The sequence below is a fragment of the Bombina bombina genome, chromosome 3 (assembly GCF_027579735.1).
Source record: "Bombina bombina isolate aBomBom1 chromosome 3, aBomBom1.pri, whole genome shotgun sequence".
Taxonomy (NCBI): domain Eukaryota; kingdom Metazoa; phylum Chordata; class Amphibia; order Anura; family Bombinatoridae; genus Bombina; species Bombina bombina.
In genome coordinates this window covers 1,000,368-1,020,242 of record NC_069501.1, presented here as the reverse complement: position 1 = coordinate 1,020,242, position 19,875 = coordinate 1,000,368, and the positions used below count along the sequence as shown (strand labels likewise).

The 19,875-nt window shown below is 38.4% G+C and overlaps 1 non-coding gene and 1 pseudogene across 1 annotated transcript; one reads left to right on the top strand and one right to left on the bottom strand.

Annotated features, from left to right (window-relative positions):
* Window positions 1–6,777: 6,777 nt before the first annotated feature.
* Window positions 6,778–6,971, bottom strand: LOC128655062 (U2 spliceosomal RNA). The gene has a single exon (XR_008401639.1). It is a non-coding gene; the product is annotated as a U2 spliceosomal RNA (small nuclear RNA).
* A 10,463-nt stretch (window positions 6,972–17,434) lies between these two features.
* Window positions 17,435–17,609, top strand: LOC128654941 (uncharacterized; annotated as a pseudogene).
* The last annotated feature ends 2,266 nt before the right edge of the window (window positions 17,610–19,875 follow it).

Here is a 19,875-nt window from a genome sequence, read left to right as displayed (position 1 = left end):
CGAATTACCACAAATCGTAAAGGATGCAGCAGTTCCAAAATAAATTAAAAAGTATGCTTTACACAGCATATAAGGGTGATGTCACAGCACAACGGGACTCTAACAGGGGAAGAGGTGAAAGTAATCCTCCTCCTCCCACCACCACGCTGGCAAGGACAGGACGCTTTACAGACGTGTTGTTGATGGAGGACATGCGGAGCTTTTTAAGTCCTACGCATCGCCACAGCCCTTCGGGGTCCACCCTGAGAGAACGACTCAACCGTCAGGTAGCAGACTACCTCGCCTTAACTGCAGATCTCGACACTTTGAAAAGCGATGAACCCCTTGACTACTGGGTGTGCAGGCTTGACCTGTGGCCTGAGCTATCCCAATTTGCGATAGAACTACTGGCCTGCCCCGCTTCAAGTGTCCTGTCAGAAAGGACCTTCAGTGTAGGAGGTATTGTCACTGAGAAGAGAAGTCGCCTAGGTAAAAAAAGTCTAGATTACCTCACCTTTATTAAGATGAATGAGGGATGGATCCCGAAGGGACTGACAGTGGGCGATACATTCTACTAAAAAAGGCCTGAGGAGATGAGCTGCCTTGGGCTAAAAATGGTCTACACGCTGCTGTATTTGATCTCTGAATGCCGGATGACTTGCGTGACTTATCCGCCACCAACTAGGGTTCAAGCCGCAATGTTTTAGGACAATTTCTGCCTGGGAAACAAACATCTATTTTTCTGGCCGCTGCTACAGCAGCGGCTGCAACAATACCTAATTTTTCTGGCCTCTGGTGCTGCACTGTGGCTTCAAAAACCAAACCAAAAAAAAAGGCACATAACAGGGATTAAACTCATAGGAATAGTACTACTTAACACACGACTCCTATCTGGTGGCACATTAGATTGCACGCGCAGTGCCCCAAATTTGAAGTAGGAGGACCGACCAAGCATCTTTTTCCATCTCCCGGTTACTAAAATCAATGCCATATACACCTCCCCTGATAGGGGACGTAACAGGGATTAAACTGATAAGAATAGAACTACTTAACACACCACTCATATATGGTGGCACATTAGATTACATGCACAGTGCCCCAAATTTAAAGTAGGAGGACCGACCAAGCATCTTTTTCCATCTCCCGGTTCCTAAAATCGATGCCATATACACGTCCCCTGATAGGGGACGTAACAGGGATTAAACTGATAGGAATAGTACTACTTAACACACCTTATAATAACGCAGAGAGAGGAGTCTAAAGAGGAGTCAGAGGAGGAAGGTGGCATTGAGGAGGTGGAAGACCAAACACAGCAGGCGTCCCAGGGGGCTTGTTGTCACCTTTCGGGGACCCTTGGTGTTGTACGTGGCTGGGTGGAGGAAGAGACCTTCAATGACATCAGTGAGGACAAGGAACGGGACATGGCTAGCTTGGTATCCAACCTTGTGCAAATGGGGAGTTTGCGGTGCGTTAAAGGGACAGTCTAGGCCAAAATAAACTTTCATGATTTAGATAGAGCATGTAATTTTAAACAATTTTCAAATTTACTTTTATCACCAATTTTGCTTTGTTCTCTTAGTATTCTTAGTTGAAAGCTTAACCTAGGAGGTTCATATGCTAATTTCTTAGACCTTGAAGCCCATCTCTTTCAGATTGCATTTTAACAGTTTTTCACCACTAGAGGGTGTTAGTTCACGTTTTTCATATAGATAACACTGTGCTTGTGCACAAGAAGTTATCTGGGAGCAGGCACTGCTTGGCTAGACTGCAAGTCTGTCAAAAGAACTGAAAAAAGGGGCAGTTTGCAGAGGCTTAGATACAAGATAATCACAGAGGTTAAAAGTATATTATTATAAATGTGTTAGTTATGCAAAACTGGGAAATGGGTAATAAAGGATTTATCTATCTTTTAAAACAATAACAATTCTGGTGTAGACTGTCCCTTTAAACGGGGAGTTTGGTCTGTCACTGTGAAGCGGGCGTAACCCTTACACTACCTGATCGATACAACATCATATCTGATGTTTTAAAGCACGTTATTCCAAACAATTTAGGAATGTTAGGTGATTTATGCCCTTTATGGCTTAAAACCAGACTCTGCATCAACTATGTAATTTTCCATGGGAGTTTTGCCATGGATCCCCCTCCGGCATGCCACCGTCCAGGTGTTAGTCCCCTTGAAACTTTTCCATCACTATTGTGGCCAGAAAGAGTACCTGCCTATAGAAGTCTATGGCTGTTCGCCCGTTCGCGAACAGTTGTGGAAGTTCACGTACCCAAATTTTTAGGATCGCGACATCACTAACCATCAGTTAAAAACCTATTAACAGACACTATACTCACACAACTATCATACACACTCCTAATCTGATTCAGCATCTGTACAAGCGCACCCACCCTCTCTAAAACTGTAAATAAAAACTCATGTGACACGCTATCGAAAGCTTTTTCAAAGTCTACGCTAAAAAGAGCCAAGCTCTGGTCCCTATCTAAACAATAAAATATAGAATCTCTAATAGTGCTTAAAATTTCCGTTATACTCCGCACAGGCCTGGCAGGGGGCTACAACTTTGGAAATGACAGATTTTAAATGGGATGCTAAAAGTTTAGTAAAAATTTTATAATCTGTATTTAAAAATGTAATGGGACTCCAATTCTTAATAAAATCTTTATCAACTTTTTTATAAATTAAAACAACTCCCTGCGTCCAAGATAAAGGTAACATATTAAAATAATCACACTTTTTAAATAAAATCATAAAATCATCTTTTAAAACATCCCAAAAACACTATAAAACTCAATTGGAAACCCATCATTTCCCGGGGTCTTACCATTACTAAAACTTTTAATAACCCCTAAAATTTCCGCACAACTAAAATCCTGAGCTTAAAAAAGACTTATCATTAAAATTAATAGAAGAATCCAATTGGTTTAAAAAAAATGTTCTTTTAGGGAGGGATCTAAAAATTTGGGATTATATAAATCTGAATAAAAATTAAAAACCTCTTTTTTCATACCATTAATATCAGATTTCCCCTCTATACTCCCCATAAAACTATTTTTACTTACTAATTTTTTAAAAAAGAACCTAGAATATTTTTCATCCTCCTCTAAAACTTGTGCTTTAGAATAAAAATATATTTGTTTCCCCTTTTCTTCTAAATGTTTCCTAATTTCTTCTTTTAATTTTAAAATATTGTCATCTACATTAAAACCATAAGATCATGCCTGATAAAGTGCTTGAAGCCTAAAATTTAATTTACAATAAAATTCCCTCTTCTCCCTAGCCACTCTCTTACCCATTTTAATAAAAAAAGTCCCAAATTAAAACTTTAACCTTATCCCACCATAAAATAATGTCCTAATCCCCCCGACTAAAACTCCACTTCTTATAACTATCAATAAAACTTTGTCTAATAAAATCAGAAGATAAGAAGATATAAAATTCTGCTCAGCAGGTAGATCACACACACACACATTCTCACTTAAAACACAAGACCGCAAACTAAAAACCTTTGATAAAAACAAAATCAATACGGGATTTAACAGCCCTATTACCCCACATAAAACCAGGATACGCACCATTCAACCTCATCCATACATCATTTAACCTAAAATCCTCAATCATACCTTTCAACACACTAGCAAGCCCATCCAAACGCTCACTTACACTCACACTCTCCCTCTTCTCACCTGGTAAAACACAGTTAAAATCCCCACCTAAAATCAAAGGTTCTGAACCTGCTAAAAACAAAGCTAAAATCTTAAAAAACTCTAACCTCTCCTTTTTAATAACGGGGGCATAAACATTAATACATCTAAAACTAAAATTAAAATAACTAACATGGACAACTAAAAGCCTACCCGGGACAATTTCCATAAAACTATTAATAATAAAATCATGGCTATTAAAAAAGATGCCCACCCCTACGGACTTATTTTCATTACTCCCAGACCATACGGATGGGCCCCTATCCCAATATTTTTCTAAAACGTCCACCTTATTTTTATCTATACAGCACTCTTGTTAATAAAATATATTGTTATTGGTGTTAGCCAAAAAATCACACAGGGCTGCCCTCCGAGGAGGGCTTTTAAAGCCCTGTGTATTTAATGATGCTATTTTAAGCATCTGGAAAGAAGCAGCACAGTATCCTACTTAGAGAACCTCCTAAGCAGGAAACCATCCTGGCCCTCAGAAACGTCACTGGGCGCAGGACTTGCCACAACCTCTCCAGCAGGCATTGATGTATCATCAATCCTGATAATTCTAGCCTCATCACTACTAGCCTCAGAAATTTTATCCGTCCCAGTCAGAAGACAAAAATCAATTTTCTGTAAGTGTTCAGGGGGATTTACAGGATCTTGACCAAAAACAGAAAATCTATTGGCATGCTCCAGGTGGCTCAAATCCGGAGTCCTAGAGGAAGATTCCTCTTCAAAAAAAGGCTTCAGCTTCTTTGAGGGATTTTCATCCCTCTCAGCCACAGGATCCACAACAGACTTCACCAACTTCGGCTTCACTTCAGCCCTAGCTCCGGTTTTGACAGCCAACCTCTTAGGATTAGAAGAAGTAGGAGGAATAACAGACCCCTCAGTTGAACCAGAGATACCCACCTCTCCAATATTCATAGGATCACGTTCCTCCACAGTAGATAGGTCTATCTCTTCATCCCCTTCTTCCACAGGAGGCAAGGGGTCAGACTGCTCCGCCACAGGATGCGCCTGATACTCCCCCTTCTCAGGAGTACCCAGACGCACCACAAAGGGCTGTTTCTGAGTCTCCCATCTGCGCCTCTCAGGACAAGAGCGACTCAAATGGTCCGACTCACCGCAGAGATCACAAATGCGGATAGCAGTGTCTTTGCTCAAATGTCCTGACTTCTTACAGAAACGACAGACCTGGTTCTCAACACAGTCAGAGGGGTCATGCCCATATCGCAAACACTTGCGGCAGTACGGGGGCATTTGATTAAAAACAAGAAAGCCTCTCTTACTCCCAATGGAGAACAGAGGAGGGGGTCTAAGAAAACCCCCAAATTCCTCCTCGTCTGGATGGAAAGACACCCTGAATTTCCATTTTCCCGTCCAGACTCCAAGGGAATTAAAAACTTTTCCCTCAGGATTAATCCTTGCATAAAAGCGCATGAGGTATTGGGTATTTTCAGACTCCTTAACATGGGGATTGTACATATGTACGATAAGAAGTTTTTCCCCACCTCCGAACATAGGGTAAATTTTAACCCCCTCCAAAGCCTCATGCGCTTTATAAATCCTGCACTTCTCCAGAACAACAGTGGCCAGCTGGTTAGAAATCACAGTTAAGTCAAAATGGCCCTTCCTATAAAAATCTTGGAAACACATAAACTGTTCAAAGGAAAAAACAAATAAATCAACCAAAAGTGTTTGCTGCAAAAAAACCACCACTTTTTAAAACGATGTTCTGGAGCCACCTGGATACGGAGTGTATCATGCGGATAAGATCCAGTAGGATCCACCCGTCTACGTCCTCCTGGTACCCCCTTACCACCAAATCGACCTCCGCCTTGATCTCCAGCCACACCACCGACTCCACTACCTCGATCTCCAGCCTCCTCCCGAACTCCAGCCTCCTCCATAAATCCACCACGATCTCCAGCAACGACTCCTCCTCCATCTGCAGATCGGCCTCCACTTCCTCCGATGACATCAATAACTCCAACTCCAGCAATCGCTGCCATAATGGCAACTTTGATCCCAACTCGTATGCTTTGGATAGCTAACCCCCCAATAGCAGCAGGTGGTGCACCCGAAGGAAACACCACCAGGCCGAGGGGTCAGGTTCTGCCACTCCTTCTGACTCAGACACTTGATCTGAGCCAAAAGGCAGCGAAACGATAACCGCAACACTCTTGTCTGGGACGCTGCACGCCCAAAGCACTCCCTCTGCCTCGGGGAGACAGAGCACACCGCTGCCGACAAATTAGACCATTGAAAATTCAAAAGCAGTGGCGGCGACAATGACCACCAACCCTGGCTGGCTGCTAGGCTAAGCTAGGCCCAAAAAAAGACAACTGCTAGTCTCAGCCAGCTTACTACTGGCCAGGGAAGACCCCCTGCTTGCTGCTGATGCTTCTGCAGCTCCTACCTGCTGCCTGACTGGACAGCTAGCTGCTCTCCAATTTGCATGGCGGCTCCTCCTCCCCCCCCCCTGAAAGCGGCCCCCCTCCTTGCCACTTCACTCCGGAGACAGAAAGATGTGAAAGCACCTGGGCTGATTGCACCTAGCTGCCTACCTACCTATCTACCACGCAAAGCAGACTCAACTCATTTTTAAAGTTCCCTGTCCATGCACCAGGTGGAGAAAGAAGCACACAGACATTGACACAAGCTGCTCAAAAGACTTTTATTGTCTGCCAAGGATAGATAGGTGATAGATAGAAAGAATGTCACAAAATTAGTAAATACATAAATAAATCAATGAATTGACACATCAATACATAGAAAATGATTAAATACATAAATAAATCGATGACTTGACACATCAATACATACATTTGTGAAGAAATTCTAATCAAATGAAGAATGAAAAAGAAAGGATAGCAAAAACATCACCTCTCCTAGAACTGCCGTTTTCTAGACTTTTTTGGACCAGCACACAAGGGGTTAGCAAGAGTCCAAAAGAAAGCTGCGCGCACACAGACAACATACAAGGCAAAAAAAGAATGCAGGCAGCGTGTTGTTGAGGCTTTCTTCCCAAGCTCTGCAGATAATGCTTGTCGTTGTTCTAATTCTGTTTTTGTCACACAGCAAAAAAGAGAGGGGTGCACCGGTCCTGGAGGTACTGCAATACCAGGTCAATGCGTGGAGTGGACAGAGCAAGCTATTCTTCCATCTTGTGTTCCAAAAATCCATTTAATATATTGTCCCCAGACAGGGCGCGTATCAGATATTAAACTAATAATAACAGATTTTTTTTTTTTTTAATTTTTATTGAAATTCACAAAGAATATATACAGAATAAAAAACAGTAAAAAGAATCAATAAGACAAGTTACATTCAAACTGATTCATCAAAAATACATGTAATACATACAATTACAATTAACAAAGAATCCCTATCATCAAAAATACATGTAATACATACAATTACAATTAACAAAGAATCCCTATCATCAAAAATACATGTAATACATACAATTACAATTAACAAAGAATCCCTGTCATCAAAAATACATGTAATACATACAATTACAATTAACAAAGAATCTAGACATAGAATTCCTATCATCAAAAATACATGTAATACATAAAAAATACATGTAATACATAAATACATGTAATACATAAATACATGTAATACATAAATACATGTAATACATAAAAATACATGTAATACATAAAAATACACGTAATACATAAAAACTACATGTAATACATAAAAACTACATGTAATACATAAAAATACACGTAATACATAAAAATACACGTAATACATAAAAAATATGTAATACATAAAAAATATGTAATACATAAAAAATATGTAATACATAAAAATACATGTAATACATAAAAAATACACGTAATACATAAAAATACACGTAATACATAAAAATACACGCAATACATAAAAACTACATGTAATACATAAAAAAATACATGTAATACATAAAAAAATACATGTAATACATAAAAAAATACATGTAATACATAAAAAATACATGTAATACATAAAAATACATGTAATACATAAAAAACACATGTAATACATAAAAATACATGTAATACATAAAAAATACATGTAATACATAAAAAATACATGTAATACATAAAAATACATGTAATACATAAATACATGTAATACATAAAAAATACATGTAATACATAAAAATACATGTAATACATAAAAATACATGTAATACATAAAAAATACATGTAATACATAAAAAATACATGTAATACTATACAATTACATTTTACAAAAATCTGTCCCTCACTGACCCTACCACAAACCCTCAACACTGTCCCTCAAACATAAACTCAGCATATCCCTATCAAAAAGAAAAAAAAATTCCTACCACTAAACTAAACAACCCTCTTCGCTGACCCTAAGGCCGTCCCTTCTTCTTTCCCTGGACACAGCAAAAAACGGATACCTGAAAAGGAAAAAACAAAACATTAGTACAAAATAAACTACAATTCTATTATGCCATTTTTCTGTTTTCCATAAACCTATAGCCCTCTGAACATCAGATTTTTTATCAATGAGAAAATAAGTTTAGGCTAAACCAAAACCTAAACAAACTTTAGGGGATAAATTCTCTTTTTTAAAAAGCCACCAATTTCGAAAGGACCATAAAGAGATTTTAATACAATTTAACAACTGCCAAATGACTATCACGAGCATTAGACAAGGTAAGAAAAGACCCATATAAGACAGTGTTATAAGTAAGCGGTAGTGAAACCCCTAAATGATTCAATAAAGGCATACAGTCAGCCCACACTTGCTTGGCAAACCAACATTCCCACAATACATGAAAAACAGATTCTGATAAGAAACATTTATTCCTCGGGCAACATACAGACCTCACCAGACCACGTCTATGTTGGAACACAATCATGCACTGCTGACCATGCAAAATCTTTTTGGGAATTACACAAAAAAGAAGAAACTCGCTACCAAATCACTTTTGAAACATCTTCTGTAAACTGCTGCACTGGAAGAACAAAACAGGAAGGAGAGGCATGGTTACAAAGCTTCTTTTGATCAATATCCACACTTAAAGGGACATTCTTAAGATTAAACAAAGTCACAATTTTCTGCAATATCATATAGAAGGGCAAAACATTTAATCTATAAGGACACCTCAAAGACCAAATACACCACCCAAATCTATGAAGCAACCTACCAGTATGATATCTAATGAAAACACCAATTTTATTCTCTTTAAGAGAAGTACTAACAATATAGGAAATGAGTTTCAATAGAATGTACTTATCAAAATCCGGAAAACTTTTTCCTCCACAGACTTTAGATTTACACAACTTTTCTCTCGAAAGTTTCTCCATTTTTGAACTCTAGAAAAAATGAAAAATGGGTTTCTGAATTCTCTTAATCCAAAGACTGTTTGGAGGAAAAATAAGACAACAAAACAAAATTAAAGGCAAAATAACAGATTTTATAACTAATATTTTACCCTCCATAAACAAGTCTCTTAATGACCAAAAGGTACATTTATCCTCCATTTTAGCAGTCAAAACAGACCAGTTTTCCTGACCGCTCACTTTTTGGTGAAACCAAACCCCAAGAACTTTACCCTTATCATAAATTATCTGTAACCCTTGAGGAAGATCATCCAATTCCCAAAAATCATACAGACACTTTTCCCCAAATTTAATTTTAAGGCAGAACACGCAGAAAAAATACTTGCCAACGATGAATATCAGCATAAGATGAATAGATCACACTAACGTCATCCATATATGACACACATCTAACCTGCTGACCCCCAGAACCTGGTAAAAAGATGCACACAACATATTATACAATTTATTTTAACATACGAAACCAAAACTATCATTGTTCTTCTTTACTTTTTGTTCTATACTTATAAACAGTGACATCTATAAAGATGTATTTATCATTTTCTTTACAGTTACAATTCCATTTTGTTTGGAATTACAGAAACATGTTGCTTATATTCCTGCCTAGAAGTTAATGTTATATAATTCATATAGAACCGATGTGTCTGCAGGTTTCTGCATGAAGTCATTTTCTTTACAGTTACAATTCCTTTTTGTTTGGAATTACAGAAACATGTTGCTTATATTCCTGCCCAGAAGTTAATATTATATAATTGATATAGAACCGATGTGTCTGCAGGTTTCTGCATGAAGTCATTTTCTTTACAGTTACAATTCCTTTTTGTTTGGAATTACAGAAACATGTTGCTTATATTCCTGCCTAGAAGTTAATGTTATATAATTCTTATAGAACCGATGTGTCTGCAGGTTTCTGCATGAAGTCATTTTCTTTACAGTTACAATTCCTTTTTGTTTGGAATTACAGAAACATGTTGCTTATATTCCTGCCTAGAAGTTAATGTTATATAATTCATATAGAACCGATGTGTCTGCAGGTTTCTGCATGAAGTCATTTTCTTTACAGTTACAATTCCTTTTTGTTTAGAATTACAGAAACATGTTGCTTATATTCCTGCCTAGAAGTTAATGTTATATAATTCATATAGAACCGATGTGTCTGCAGGTTTCTGCATGAAGTCATTTTCTTTACAGTTACAATTCCTTTTTGTTTGGAATTACAGAAACATGTTGCTTATATTCCTGCCTAGAAGTTAATGTTATATAATTCTTATAGAACCGATGTGTCTGCAGGTTTCTGCATGAAGTCATTTTCTTTACAGTTACAATTCCTTTTTGTTTAGAATTACAGAAACATGTTGCTTATATTCCTGCCTAGAAGTTAATGTTATATAATTCTTATAGAACCGATGTGTCTGCAGGTTTCTGCATGAAGTCATTTTCTTTACAGTTACAATTCCTTTTTGTTTAGAATTACAGAAACATGTTGCTTATATTCCTGCCCAGAAGTTAATGTTATATAATTCATATAGAACCGATGTGTCTGCAGGTTTCTGCATGAAGTCATTTTCTTTACAGTTACAATTCCTTTTTGTTTAGAATTACAGAAACATGTTGCTTATATTCCTGCCCAGAAGTTAATGTTATATAATTGATATAGAACCGATGTGTCTGCAGGTTTCTGCATGAAGTCATTTTCTTTACAGTTACAATTCCTTTTTGTTTGGAATTACAGAAACATGTTGCTTATATTCCTGCCTAGAAGTTAATGTTATATAATTCATATAGAACCGATGTGTCTGCAGGTTTCTGCATGAAGTCATTTTCTTTACAGTTACAATTCCTTTTTGTTTAGAATTACAGAAACATGTTGCTTATATTCCTGCCCAGAAGTTAATGTTATATAATTCATATAGAACCGATGTGTCTGCAGGTTTCTGCATGAAGTCATTTTCTTTACAGTTACAATTCGTTTTTGTTTAGAATTACAGAAAGATGTTGCTTATATTCCTGCCCAGAAGTTAATGTTATATAATTCATATAGAACCGATGTGTCTGCAGGTTTCTGCATGAAGTCATTTTCTTTACAGTTACAATTCCTTTTTGTTTGGAATTACAGAAACGTGTTGCTTATATTCCTGCCTAGAAGTTAATGTTATATAATTCATATAGAACCGATGTGTCTGCAGGTTTCTGCATGAAGTCATTTTCTTTACAGTTACAATTTCTTTTTGTTTGGAATTACAGAAACATGTTGCTTAGATTCCTGCCTAGAAGTTAATGTTATATAATTCTTATAGAACCGATGTGTCTGCAGGTTTCTGCATGAAGTCATTTTCTTTACAGTTACAATTCCTTTTTGTTTAGAATTACAGAAACAGGTTGCTTATATTCCTGCCTAGAAGTTAATGTTATATAATTGATATAGAACAGATGTGTCTGCAGGTTTCTGCATGAAGTCATTTTTTTTATTAATGTTTTTATTGAGGTTACAACAGTTAGACTTAGTTACACATAAACAAACAAATCACTAGACATGCACATAAGAATATGTATCATCAAAATTTGCACTTTTAATTGTTATAAATGGCATTAATAGTTTATATGTAAACCTCAGTTTTTATATAATAAATGTATAATAGCCCCCTAAAGCATATTATACTTAAAGGGACACTGAACCCAATTTTTTTCTTTCATGATTCAGATGGAGCACGCAATTTTAAGCAACTTTCTATTTTACTTCTTTTGTCAATTTTTCTTCGTTCTCTTGCTATCTTTATTTGAAAAAGAAGTCATCTATGCTAAGAAGACAGCAAATTGTTGGTTCAGAACCATGGACAGCACTTGTTTATTGGTGCTGTCCAATCAGCAAGGACAACCCAGGTTGTTCACCAAAAATGGACCGGCATCTAAACTTGCATTCTTGCTTTTCAAATAAAGATACCAAGAGAATGAAGAAAATTTGATAATAGGAGTAAATTAAAAAGTTGCTTAAAATTGCATGCTCTATCTGAATCACAAAAGAAAAAATTTGGGTTCAGTGTCCCTTTAACAGATAAACCCCTAATGTTAGTGTACGCTCTTGCACCACTTGGCTATTTAGGAAAAAATAGAAGGGTTAATTGGGGGGGAAGAAATAAAAGGTTGCTCTTGGACCTATGAAGGAAATAAAATCTTAGACTAAACAGTATAATGAGAACCCTGTGTTTTAAATGAACTGTGGGGGAAGGTCTTGATATCCCTAACTGTATGTATATAGGCAGCAATGTTTTATATAAAAAAATATAAGCTGGGGGAGAGAACCCAGCTAAATATGCCGCCTTCTACAGCCATATTTGTTATATATATAATATCTGAAATGAGAGTTAAATTTGTTTCTCATATGCTATATCCACACTCAAACAATCAATCTAAGAAGTTTTGAATCCTATGTCCCAACTAATAACCAGAGATGAAAAAACCCCTAGCTAAGACAGGTAGATGTGCCATCAGCACGACAATAATGGGAGTAGGGAGCATGTTGTGGACATATGTGGGATTACAAACAGCATAGCTGTCTCCAACTAATAGACTAAATTGTATGTAATTGAGCTATGATAACCACAAACTATTATTTTGCATTAGAGATTAACCCAGTTAGTGTCATGTACTATAGCTTCATTATGGGATAAGGTGTGAGGGAAAGCCTGATATAAAACATTTGCCAATCAAAAGAAAAATAAGAATTGCTGATAGTCCCTCTCTGAAATAAGTACATTAATACACTGAGTCAATCTGCACAAGAGAGCCCAATGAAATGGTAGAGTATCAATTAAGTTCACAAACTTCAGGCGTAATAGCCGTCATTACAGTATATTCAGAAAAATAGAGGGTATTTTAGGAATAGGAATATCCACCATAACTTTGAAGAAAGATTGAACATAAACAGAAATATATAAACATGCAGAACATGTGTTAAATAAGGCAGACCTCCAGGCATAGTTTGCAGAAGCATATTGTGATATAATCAAGTCACCAGTCCTCTAAGAAGGGCTTGCAGTCCACCACTGTATTTGATACACTGCCGGTAACCATGTGTTAGAAAGTGCTTACCCAATTCCCAGCTTTCGACTTAGCAAGGTATCGTATGATGGAAGGCCGGCGTATATGCACCAGGGGTTAATGTAATTAGCAAACCCAAAAACTATGACTGTAGTTCAAAGCCAGCAGGGATATGTCTCAATAGCGCATTACCTTGACTGTATTGTGTCCGCTGTCTTCCAGTAGCTAGATAGCTATATGCCAATGTCCCTGTTGATAACAGAAATGCTACCGCACAATTAGCAGCATCAGCCAGCTCCACCATATCGTCCAGGCCCTCTGCCAAAGCAATTGACTGGCAGGCAACCCCAAGTTTCTTTACACTTAGGCTCATTAGATTGGGCGCAGGTAGCTCAGTCATCGCTTCAGTCATCTCCAAATGTGCTTCGTCACAACAGCACACACGAGGGTCAAGCCCCTGCTCGGTCTCCAGGTCTTCTCCAGAGAAACATCCCAAGGCCTCTGTAGGTTCAGTTGGAGCTTGCCGCGTATCAGTATTAGATCTCTGTTGGTCGCTTCTGAAGGTGGTTTCAGCACGCTCCGTAGGCTTCCCCATTCTCTATCAATGAGTGCAGAGAGTTGTTCATAGTGATCGCTTAAAAGTTTCTATACATCTCGAAGGAGGTGGTGTGTGGCGGGCGCCATCTTTGATTAGAGCTATTCACCCCTGTCTGCAATCTTTACACACACGCTTCCCCAAACACTGTCAGGTATGGGATGTTATTATGGTTTTGGTCTAGTCTCAAGATTGGTAGTGATCCAGCACTACTTTTCCCCTGGGACGGGTGCTGAAAACCTCTCCTTGGAAGGGCCGCCATAGGCCTCAGCGCTCCGGTTCAAATATCCGAGGTAGGACCTCATATAAATTATAGCTAGTATCTCAGCAGTACTTGCTCATCTCATATCTTTCTGTTCTGAGGTTAGATGGTGCTATTTTCAGCCGGAATTTGGCGATCAGCTGCCTACTCTCAGGTACTGAAATTGCGACCGTTCAGGTCGCTGCCCAGAGACCGCCCCCCACCCTTAATAACTTTATCCTCACAGATTACATTAAGAAAAGGTTCTATCGCACATATGAAAAGAAGGGGCAATAAAGGGCAGCCCTGCCTAACCTCAGACCTTATAGGGAAGGATCTGCCACAGTGACCATTCACCAACAACATGCTCTCTCTACTTACATACACAAGCCTCTGATCTGATGTAACAGTGACCATTCACCAACAACATGCTCTCTCTACTTACATACAAGCCTCTGATCTGATGTAACAGTGACCATTCACCAACAACATGCTCTCTCTACTTTCATACAAGGCTCTAATCTGATGTAACAGTAGCTCAGGAAACCCCATACGAGCTAAAACAGAATAAAGATAGTGGCGAGACACAGAATCAAATGCCTTTTCAAAATCCATGCTTACTAAGGCAACTGGTTACTTAACATCAGTACAGTACAAAAGTGTATCCCTTAGTAAACAAATACTATCCATAATAGTTCTTCCTGGCACAGCACAAGATTGGTCATCTTTAACCACATAATGCACCTCTCTCTTCATTCTATTAGCTAAGACTTTTGTTAAAAGCTTGTAGTCACAATTAAGTAACGTAATGGGTCTCCAGTTTCGTATATTAGCCTTGTCACCTTTTTTATAAAGGAGAGTAACAATACCTTTAGAAAAGTAAGCAGGAATAATATCACAAGATAAAACATAAATAAATCACCTCCAGGAGATCACCCTTAAGGACTTCCCTAAAGGATTTATAGAATTCATAAGAAAATCCATCAGTCCCCGGAGATTTCTCAGAAGCGCTATCATCTACTGCTGTTTTAAGTTCTGCTTCAGTAATGGGGCCGCATAAATCAACACATACATACTCTGGAAGTCTGTCTGTAATAGAATCTAGAAAATCATCCATCGAAAGAGAATCACAACCTTTAACATCAAACAAAGATTTATAAACGCTAGTGGCAATATCAAGGATACCCTTAATGGAAGTACTAGAAACATCTCCCTCCACTTGTACTTTCATGTCAGTTTTACAAAAGGGCTTTTTAATCCTTTGAGTGCTAATGACGGCTCTGAGCCGTCACAGAGTTTCTTACTCTGGTGCTAATGACGGCTCAGATCCGTCATGAGCACTCTCCCACCTTGAGGGAGATCTAGGGGCTCCTTACCGCTCCTACCCCGGTGATCAGGCCTGTAGAGTGACAGGCATTGCGGTGACGTGACTGCGCAACTTTATTTATACTTAACAGTGTTAAGTATAGGAGGAGGGGGCATGCTGCTTAGAAGCCTGTATCGCAGGCATCTAAGCAGCTACAGACCCCCAAGACATATTGTTGGAAAGGTAATCGCCTAATCTTTCCAACAGTGTAAGTCTTGGGGGTCTGTAAAAAAAAAAAAAAAAAAGTAAAAAAAAAAAATGTTTTCAAAAATTTCAATAATAATAATAATAAAAAAAAATATTAGCACCCAGGTGGGAAATGGCTTAGCAGCCAAAGGGTTAAAGAAGTATCGGGAACATTTTTCCCCCTCCTCCACATTTTTAACTCGGGAATCGAAAATTATAGATTTCCTAATATCAGAAATAGGATTTTTAATTTCCACCTTAACTTTTTTAATTTCTTCCTCAACTGACATACCACCATTCCTCATCCGGTATAACCACTGCAATCTAAGGAGCAAATAATTATAAACAGCCCTTTTCTCCTTAGCAATAATTTTACCCCATTTCTGGAAAAATAACCTAGTTTCATCCTTCAACATATGCCACCAACCCAAAGGAGATGAATAATATTTTTTGAGAGCTAACAAACTCTGAAATAATTTAAGAAACCTGGTTACAACATCTTCATCAGATAGCATTGAGGCATTACATTTCCATATACCTGGCCCATGACACTCCTTTGAAATTTGAAGAGTGCAAGACAGAATTTTAGGGTGTCAGAAAAGATATTATTAATTAGCGTTGCCTGCACAGGGGAAAAAAAGGTTGAATAGAAAACAAAATCTATTCGAGATTGTACATCCACCCTCTCCCATGTAAACCCAGGGTCCTGTGGATTAACTTTTTGCCAAACATCGACAAGACCGGAATCTGCGATTATCTTAGCCAACTTCTTAGAGGTGCTATGATTTTAGGTATCTCCTTTGACCAAACATTATCTGGACAGGAAAACTGGAATAACATTTTGAAAAAAATCAAAACAAAATTAACCTTCTGGAAACTGAGAGATTTATCTATAAATGGTAAAGTTCTAATAATAAGCAGTTTTGCTGCCTGTTTTGCTATATGTAAGTCCTGTGTTTTTATCCAGTGACTTGTGCCTTAAGCCAATTAATAGAGAGTTTTTCATGTTCATTTGGGGATCCAAAATGGAAAAAGGGAAATAATGTACAAAGACCCCATTAATGGTGGGAGAGGAGTAGCTGAAGTGAAAGAATTTTTATTTTTAAAGTATTTGGCCTTTGATACAAAATTAGCAGGGAATATCATGTAGCGAGTCACTGTACTCTATGGCTGTGGTTGGATCCTACGTAAATATAAGTGGGAATCTCTTGATTTAAGGAGACCCTATGCCTTTAATCCATCCAAATTCTATGTAGTTCTGGAGAGGATTATTAGAATTTTTTGGTTTAAGTAAATTGGAAAACTAAGTTGTTGCTGATGCTAAAAAACTGTCTGCATTAAAAAAAAAAACAGAGAAAATAGTCCTAGTAGATCGCTATACTGAGACAGTATCTAAACATATCTGGAACATGGTACTAAATAAAATGCTAACAGCCAGAAAGACCTTGCCTGGGCTATTGTACATGAATCTGTCCCTGTAAAAGCGTTCTAGTATAGGAGAGGGTTACTGAGGAGCCCACAGTGCCCCAGAGATAACTGTAGAGAGGATGAGACCGTTTTACATTTGTTCTGGAACTGTAACTTTGCTCAGCAAGTGTGGAAAACAATGGGGGCTGTAATTAAACACATAACAGGGCTACAGTATTTAGATCATAGAGTGATACTTTATTGTTACAAAGTACAATGTGAGAGGTTTCAGTTTACTAAAATGTGGCAAATTGTTAATGCAACAAAAGAAACTTTGTGGAAAGTTAGGAATATTTTGGTTTTCAAACAAGATGAGATTTTGTTTTCTGATGTAATAAAGATGATTGTGAATGTGATGTATATATATTATTTATTTGAAAGTAAATACTTAGCATTTAATTGTATTGTATAATATTGTATGTAAAAATACTATTGTATGTCATATTTATTTGCTGTCATTGTTATCCTGATGGAAAATAATAAATGTTTTTAATTCAAAAATCTGTTCTTATCAGTTTAATATCTGATACGTCCCCTATCTGGGGACCATATAATAAATGGATTTTTGGAACAGGGAGATGGAAGAAGAGCTTGCTCTGTCCACTCCACGCATTGACCTGGTATTGCAGTACCTCCAGGACCGGTGCACCCCTCTCTTTTGCTGTGTGACAATAACAGAATTGCAACAACAAGTAGTAGCTGATCAAGTGGGGAAAGCCTCACAGCAATCAGTCTCCTGCCTGCCTTATTCCTCCATGCATTCTTTTTTTGCTTGTATGTTGTCGCTGCTGTGAGCTGCTTGCTTTCAAACTCTTGTTAACCCCTTGTGTGCTGGCTCAAAGTCTAGGAAATGGCTGTTGGAGAGGCGATGTCTTCTGTATGAATTTTTTTCCTAATGTATTTATTTATGTATTTATGAATTTTGTGACATTGTTTTGATCCTTCCTTCTTCTCAGACAATAAAAGTCCTTTGAGCTGTTGCAGCTTGTGTCAATGTTGTCCGTGTGCTTCTTTCTCCACCTGCTGCCTGGACAGGGAACTAAGCAATGAGTTAAGCGTCCTAGCTAGGTAGGTAGGAAGCTAGGCCCCCCTGAAGATCCAGTAGCTAGGTGCTTTCACCTCTCTCTCCGTCACTGAGTGCAGCAGCGGCGGGGTGTTGCAGGGGGAAGGAGGGGAGCTGTTTTCGGGAGGAAGAGTCAAGCAAATTGGAGAGCAGCTAGCTGTCCAGTCAGGCAACAGGTACGAGCTGCAGCAGCAAGCAGGTGGTTTTCCCTGGCCAGTAAACTGGCTGAGACTAGTAGTTAGCTTTTTTAGGCCGGGCCTAGCAGCCAGGGGGCGCCAATGAGCGCTGCTGCTTATTTGGTGGCCGGCTGCATCTCCCCGAGGCAGAGGGAGTCCTTTTGACATGCGACGTCCCAGACAAGAGCATTGCGGTTACCTCTTCTTGGCCACACCTTTAGACAGGACCCGCCCCTTGGCCTGGTGTTCTTCCCTTTGGGGTTGAACTTACTGCTCCTTTGGGGGGAGTGGCATTCCCTGTTCTGATGGTGTCTCCTGAAGCGAAGATAGATAAAGCTGCTCCGAATTTTCCTCAGACTGTCCAATTTTTTGTGAGTGAGGAGAGGAGAAAGACCGTGGGATTGCTGCATATACAGACTATTGTCGTGGAGAACGTTCTGAGGATGTCAAGGTGAAATCTTTTTTGTGTGCAGAACTTTGTTCAACAAGGCACTTATGATGTGTCTTTTCTGACGGAGGAGATGACAACTTTGTGCTATGAGCGAGCTATGGAAATGTCGGAGCACCCTGTTTTGGCTGGTATTTCCTTTTTTACGCAGCCCTGCTAAGAAGCAAAGAACTCCGATAATTGTAAATATGTACAATCAGTTTCTGGAGTACTGTCAAATTATGTCTTGGCTACAGCAGTTCTGCACTTTTGTAAGTCTACCTGAAAAGATGCGTAATTCTTTTGGTACCTTTAATGGGAAGTGAAAGTTCTGGGTAGAGTTTCATCGCTTGTAGAATGGTGTTATCAGGTCTCATCCTCCCCAGACCTTAACTATTTTTGGAAATCGTGGATTTTTGTTCTATCCAAATATACCAAGGTTTTGTAGCAGGTGTCAACAGTTTAACCATCTAAAGGAGGAGTGTGAAGCAGAGATTGGTTGTCGTAATTGTGGTCTATATGGACATATTGCAATTGACTGTCCCTCTGGTCGGAAGTGCAATCTATGTGGTCTGACCATCTGGCCCACTTGAGTCCTCAGTATAGGGAGGAGGTTAAGAGTTATGCTCAGGCCGTTATGAGAAAATCAATTTGTGCATATGAGAGTGGTGGATAAGTTTTATGCCAACCCCAGGATGTTTTTTTTTTAAGAGCTATAGTTCAATGGCTATATCTTTTACAGACCATGTATATATTTTTTGTGAGGTTGAGTTAAAAGTTAGAGTGGATTATGGAAAGGGTGTCTGGAAGTTAAATGTGAGTTTGCTAGAGGATGTATGGATTGTGGGTCTTTTTGTTAAAAAGTTTTTATAGATGAAAACTAGGAAATGGGCTTTTTCTTCAGTACTTGATTGGTTAGAGTGGGTTAAGACTGAGTGTAGATTATTCTTTATTAGGAAGGGTCATAAGAAAGCTAAGAAAGAAAGGATGGTGTATGTGAGGTGGCAGATGCGTTTGGATTATTTGAAGGAGTTGAGGACTTTGGGTTTGAATGTGTCGGATGAATGGAAGAAGCAAAAGAGTTGATTAGGAAGTGTATGGATGAAAAGGGAAATAAGATTTTGGTGTATGTGAAGAGATTTTGGATGAGGTTGAGGTGAAGATTGAAAAAGAGGATGTTAGTGGTTTGGTGTGTGAGGTTTGTTTGGATGAATTGTTGTCGGTGGTGCGTAGGATGAAGAAATTTAAAACGCC